The sequence below is a fragment of the Etheostoma spectabile genome, chromosome 9, assembly GCF_008692095.1.
Source record: "Etheostoma spectabile isolate EspeVRDwgs_2016 chromosome 9, UIUC_Espe_1.0, whole genome shotgun sequence".
NCBI lineage: Eukaryota > Metazoa > Chordata > Actinopteri > Perciformes > Percidae > Etheostoma > Etheostoma spectabile.
Window position 1 is genome coordinate 3615798 of NC_045741.1, and position 6616 is coordinate 3622413.

Sequence of the window (6616 nt, forward strand, 5' to 3'; positions counted from 1 at the left end):
TTTTTTTTTTTGCCACCTAGCAACAGTATCCTTAGCACTTAAACACCAAGCATTAATGTGTTCTCGAATTCTCATGTCGAAACTCCAACCTGAGTTCCATTAAAGCTGCATGAACGGCGTCGTTAAGCTTAATGAGCAGCACCTGCTGCCACGCAGCAGTCTGCTGAATGAGGTGGGAGCTGTTAACGGCTGCGAGCGGGTCAGAATGAGGCTGAAGAAGACGTTTCCATGTTATATTGTTACATTTTTCTACCACTTTTATTTCCCTTCCATCAAAAATTCCATTCAATTTTAATTTTTCATTCATAGTGTTATCTAAGGACACTTTACAGATCGAGTAGGTCTAGACCACACTCTAGGATTTCAAAAGGCCGAACAAATTCCCCCTCAAGAGAAAGCACTTGGTGCGACAGAAGCGAGGAAAAACTTTTTTCACAGGCAGAAACCTGGACAGACGCTGACTCTTGGTGGTAGTCGGCTGCAGGTCGGAACACAGAGACACTGATACAGATACACAGATATGGAGAAATATCATTCATATATAATATAGCAGTTGGTATGATGAACTGTAGCAATTATCGTGTCAATAGAGAGAATACAAGTATGACTAAAAATAGTAGTAGCAGTGCTGGGTGTAGTAGGGCGTCTAGCAGGACCACGGTAGCAGCTGCAACCACGATCCAGGTGCCACCCCAATCCAAGGAAAACCGCGAGGCAAGAAAGCATAAGAACTCCGGGGAGTAAGCTCCCTAAGTTAGTAAGAAGCATGACTTGGAAGTGCAGAATTTAAATTTAGAATTTTATATTCACATGGGACGCTCTTTAGAAATGACCTTCCCATTTCTGTTTTTAGTGCGGCACATGAATGCCAAGTCTATATTTTACTCAAATTGACAGTTATTATCCCCCCACATATGATGCCAAGGCTCTGTCAAAACCTTTATATAACCCTAAATTACTGACATGGCATATTTGCACAGGAATAAGATCACAGACGACCTCCGCAATTACTGCACATTACTAGAGGACCCCAGGTAATACTAATCCCCTGTGAATAGGGCTCGAGGCTGTGAAAAGATAGATCGTACCCCTACATCGGACATATGGATCATAAAGGTTATGTAGATCACATCACAGATCTAATCTTAACCATAGGGAAACCACAGTTGTTTTGTTTGTTAAAATTGTAGCTTATTGTGATTTTTATTATCTTTCAGAGACCAGGATTACTTAGTATGAAGTACTGCAGGGCAATGCAAGTGAAATAACCTAAGTTAAAAGTAACTTTCGGGTTTAAATATGCTGGCGAGTATTTCTTTCACAAAGTGGGATACCGTGTACACAGAATGCAGACCCTCTGACTCTGAGTCAAGTCTCTTCCATTTACCTGAGGGATTCTTGAATTGCTAACCCTGAACTATTAGCAAACTTGATGAACAGGTTCAAAAGTGCAAGCAAAGTGTTTGCTCTAGCTCCACAGTCCTTTGTGGAACAGAAAGTCTCCACATTATTTACGTTGTCAACAGTTAATCTGCATTTTAGAGTTTCATTTGTCCCTGTCATAAAAGAAAGTGTCTGTAGAAACCACAATAATTGCTTAGAAAAGAGCTTTTTATTGGCAATTACATGACTATCATGGCGTGTATGCAACTGATATATCTGTAATTAGGTTTTATATGGCTCTCATAAGCGATTACTGTCTTGCTGGGCCCAAATCAAAGCTTCTCCCTGGGGGCACCAAACTAACCGCCACTGTCGCACAGATCAAAAGCCTGAGGTTCTCCTGCAGGTAACACCCCTCTCAGCGCTCTGTTGTGATGGGAGCTGTTTTGGCATTCGGAGACGTGCCGAGTTCACGTGCAGGTGAACTAAGAACAATGAGAGATGGCTTCTGCTGGCTGCTGTGCGCTTTGCCGCCTCTGTTCTATCAGCTAACGTGACTCTGGGGAGACTGACAGCGTCTCCACCCCTACGGCGGGCTCCGGACCAGACACTGTGCTGCCTTTGTTGTGGCTCTCGGAGGGAGGCGGCTGAAGAGACAGATGGGGGGGAAAAAAAGAGAAAGTAAATGATGGAAATAGGGTGAGAGAGGAAGAGATGGCGGGATAGAGGGAGACAATATGGTGGCTGCGAGTCAGGTAGCAGAGCGGTCGTCTACCAATCAGAAGGTCGGTGGTTCGACCCATGGATCCCTGCTGTCCCATGCCAAAGTGTCCTTGGGCAAGACCTTGGACACCCAATTGCTCCCGATGCTGCGCCATCAGTGTGTGTGAATGTGTGTGAGTGTTTATCTGATGAGCAGGTGGCAACTTGTGTGGCAGCCTTGGCCGCCAGTGTATGACTTTGAATGACAGGTAAATGGCTTCTGTACTGTATAAAAGCACTAGTTGATAATATTCTAAAAATAAGTCCTTAAAACAGGGCTGTCAAACTCCATTTCGGTTTCAAGGGCCATACTGATGAGAATCACATCAAGGGCCTTACATGTTTAGTTTATTGACATGCTTTTATAAAGTCTTCTCGCTTACAAGTCAGCAAAAAAAGTAAAAGCTTAGCCATTATAGAATTTAGCAAATCAAGAAAAGCAATGCATTTTAAAAAGCAGGCTACACACAGCAACCTGTTTCACAGCCTAAATATGCTAACTCACCGGTTCTGTGGTCATTTCAAAGTCTCAAAGTCGGCAAATCTGCCACATTCAGCTCTCAGTGTCGCGTAATTGCAGTTTGAAAAAACGTTTCCAATCTATTTAGTGTGAACCTAAATTGATTTGCGGGCTGGATCAAAAGTTTTGTGGGTTTGAAATGTACTTCCTATTTTTAGTTTCTTAGCACGTTGACGGTTCACAACAGTTTAAAGACAAAGGATTCAATGAGACAACTCTACATCTCGACGGTGGGCTGCAATGAAGAACAGTGTCAAACAGTCCATCGCATCTTGAACCGAATCCCGGTCCACCGTAACTACTCGACAAAACCGGTGCCAGAGGCGAAATATGGAACTGTTCAGAGTAAGTGACAGACAGTCGCTACAAAAGTTCGGACCAAACCAACTGTCGCCGCACTCAACTCAAAAATTAAACTCTGAGAGTGACTCACGCTACACTTACGGAAAAAGCCCCAAAGGCTGCATGCATCATTAACGGTTCACCCAATCTATTGTCCACTACAATCATTACATAGTGAGGGAGAGAGACATAAAATAATGGACTGGCGTGGAAAAAGGGACAAAAGTTTGAACTAAAATGACTCCTTCATGAAGGAATGTTCTGTAGGTTTAAGCTAGGTGTAGCTAATAAAGTGGCAGCGGAGTGTATGTCCGCTGTTAGAGGGGACTTGAATTGTCAACCCTAATCTCTCTCTTCTCTTCTACTATCAAAATAAAAGCAAATAAATCCTGCGAAAGAGCTTTTCCAACAAAGACATCATGTCAAAACTGGTTTATTGTTTTTATTTAAGCTCTTGAGGGTTCTGGGGAGCTGCAGATTTTCTCCTTCTCGGCCGTTTTTTTCATGCGTTCAGGATTTCCTCAGTGTTTGGAGACAGGAAAGAAATATGTATTTTAATGAGGCAGGCGTTGCTGATGGCAACATGCAAAGGCAGCTTTGAGAAAGACAACTGTAAGTAAGAAAAACAAAAGTAAAAGCCCGGTTTTGGATCAAAAAAATCGTATTTTATCCTAATCCTGTCATTTTACAACTCTGAAAGTAATTAATAATAGTTATTTGTGTGCACTCAAGCTCTTACATAATGTCATGAACACAGGGATGTCTTAATATTCTTGGTCATGGTTCACTTTTACCTTCAATCCCTGCGTTCTGCTCCCTCCGGATGTTGGACAATTAAAAATGTAGTCTTTATGCCGGCTCTATATTCATACAGTGTTGCCTTTTTCTTTAAGGAATTTAGCTGGTGCTCTGATCCAGAGAGATTACAGGAGAAAGCAGCAGAATAAGCCGCAGAAAACTTCTCCTTGCTGTCTTTGTACCCAAAAGTTGCTGTGGATAAGCTTAACACCTGCAATGTAAAAAAAAGAAAAAAAAGAAACCTGAATGTGTTTGAATGCGCTGAAAGCCTCAAGTGTTTTCTAAATGGGCCGAAGTGGCAGCAGCTTTACTGCAGACATCCTGAATGCCAGTAAATAGCCTCGGGCAGCCAGACTTAATCTCTGGATGTAAGTCTACCTCATGACATACGCGGCTCCAATTTCCCCGGCCAAAAGGAAGAGGGATTAGCCCAGAAACGTTAAACCCCTATCGCTGCTTAATGTCCGCTAATTAGCAGGCTACGGCAAGGAAGGAAGCTCCGTGAAGAGCCACACAGCCAGGCGGAGAGTCCCCGTCGCCGAGCGGAAGAACATCCACATCCACACGCGGAGAGGGACGATAACAGAGATGTGGAGATGGGGGGAAAGAGTCAGGCTATTAATGAGGGCGAGGGGATAGGAAACAATTGCTGATTGACAGCGAGACCGAAAGATATTGAAGAGGGAAAAAAAGCGGAGATTTGTTGAAATGCTGCCAGTTGGAATGATGCTCGCTGCCGGCCACAGGCAACTGTTATCGGAGGAGAGGCAATCAGACAGACAGAGACCAGGCAAGCTGCTGCAGTCATGAGCTCATTCTCCACTACCCTCCGCAACCCGCTCAGCACGGCCTTCTGGGTAGGAGGCAGAGGAGGTAGATTCCTGCCCTGGCAGCCACAGTAATGCCTGCACGCGAATGATATTATCGACCAATTTACAGGATTGACAGCAGATTTGTGTTTCAGTTTTTATTGGAAGAGAAAGACAGCAGACCGTGTGTGTGTTGCCTCTGTATCTCCGGTTTAAATCTAAACCTCAGGCAGGACACACAGGACATTATGGATGTTCCTGGCTGAAGTGGGAGGCTGACATTTCTATTGGGAGAAGAAGCACAAAGGAAACCGTGTGTGTGTGCAGACGTCGGTTCAAGTCAGTTTAAGTTCTGTCATGTGAAAGTGTGAAAGGGATTTACCAATAATGGCATCACCAAACAATACATATCTCCCAATAAAATCTCCTTTGGGAACAAACTCAACAAAATAAACTGTTAAAATGTCTCAGTCGACTAACCAGTCGTTTAGGTGTTGGTTTGGTTGATTAGTCATTTGATTAGTGATTTAATTACACGAAAGCTACAAGCACATGTACACAGATGTACATGTACATGTATGGGTAATTGGGAAATTTCAGTTTTTCTGAGTCAAAATTTAAAATGAAAAACCTTTTATCAAGGTCATGGTCGTCTTTTTCAACCCTTTTGTGAGTTTTTCCTAATGATTTTGTTACTATTTCAACGTTTGTCAACTTTTTCTGACCCTTTTGATATTTTCGTGCTTTTTTTTACCCAAATTTTTAAAGCTTCTTTTTACATTTATCACTTTTTTTTGACATTTTCTTTACTTTTGTCAACATCTTTTCACATTTTTGCCACTTTATTTGACATTTGTTCACATTTAATCACTTTTAATGTCATTTTTCTCTTTTTTTACACTTTTAAAAAGGTTTTTTTACCAATAGATTTTTCTCCAAATGCTATTAAATTGACAAAAAAACACAAATTCAATGAAAGTAGTTAACTGATTATTTATTTAACTTGTGAGGATCCTTGTTGGAAAGCATCTACATTATTTTTTTGGAAAATTAGTTTGAAAAAAAATTTCTGATATAGAAACTTTTTGGTCAAATTTGGCCTGATGACAACAGGAGGGTTAAGTTAAATTGAGCTTTTCTAGTACCCTGACGTGGTCATACTGAGATTCTAGTCCAAATAGTCTGATTCTGCCCCATTGGGCTGTGATTACGGGGCGTTTCAACACAACCAGGAAAGAAAATGCCTCCGCACTCAATTGGATAGACCTACAACCAATCAGAGCAAAGGAGTGTGTGACGTACGACGACGGCAACAACGTCTTTCCGATTTGGAATTTGATTCCAAATTGGATTTTGATCCCTGTTCTCTGTTCCTCTTTTAAAATGAACGGGCTGTCGATGTCTTCTATAACAGACGCCATGGAGGAATCTACAGTAAACGACTTCAACCCGAGCGCTCTTTTGGGTTGATTATGTTGCTGTTGATCATCTGTCCATCATCGTATAAAGCCCGCCCCTGACTATTTGATTCGAGCATAGTTGCTCCACAACGGATCAAGTCCATACCGGACCTCAGATGTTGTGGGCTGGGCTAAGGTCGTCTGGCATCCGGGCTCTTTTTCTAGTCTCTGCAGCCACATGAAGCACATGCATCATCTGTCAATTGAACTAATCGATTAGTCGACTAAGAACGTCTTTAGTCGAGGACGACCCTACCAATGGTTGGTTTAACTGCCTGAATAGATCCTGAGAGGTGTGTTGTGTCCTTTAAACAAGTTATTTTGGACGAGTTTCAAAAGTGATCGGCTGTGTTGGAGTTCTCATGCTGACCTGACAGAGGAGCCAATAAATGGTCAGAGCTCAAACCCTAACGCCCCCACACGATGTGTGTGAGTTATGAAAGTGAGTGTATTTTTTTGCAGTGTGGAAAACAGTGTACACACTCGGAGGCTGTTTTAAGTGAAAGGGCAGTGGGTGGGTGTGTGTGTCTGTGTGTGTAGGG

At 42.5% G+C, this 6616-nt stretch overlaps 1 protein-coding gene across 15 annotated transcripts in view; it reads left to right on the plus strand.

Moving 5' to 3' along the window:
- Positions 1-6616, plus strand: part of fgfr3 (fibroblast growth factor receptor 3) — an 85202-nt gene that overhangs the window by 37707 nt on the left and 40879 nt on the right. The window lies entirely within an intron of this gene.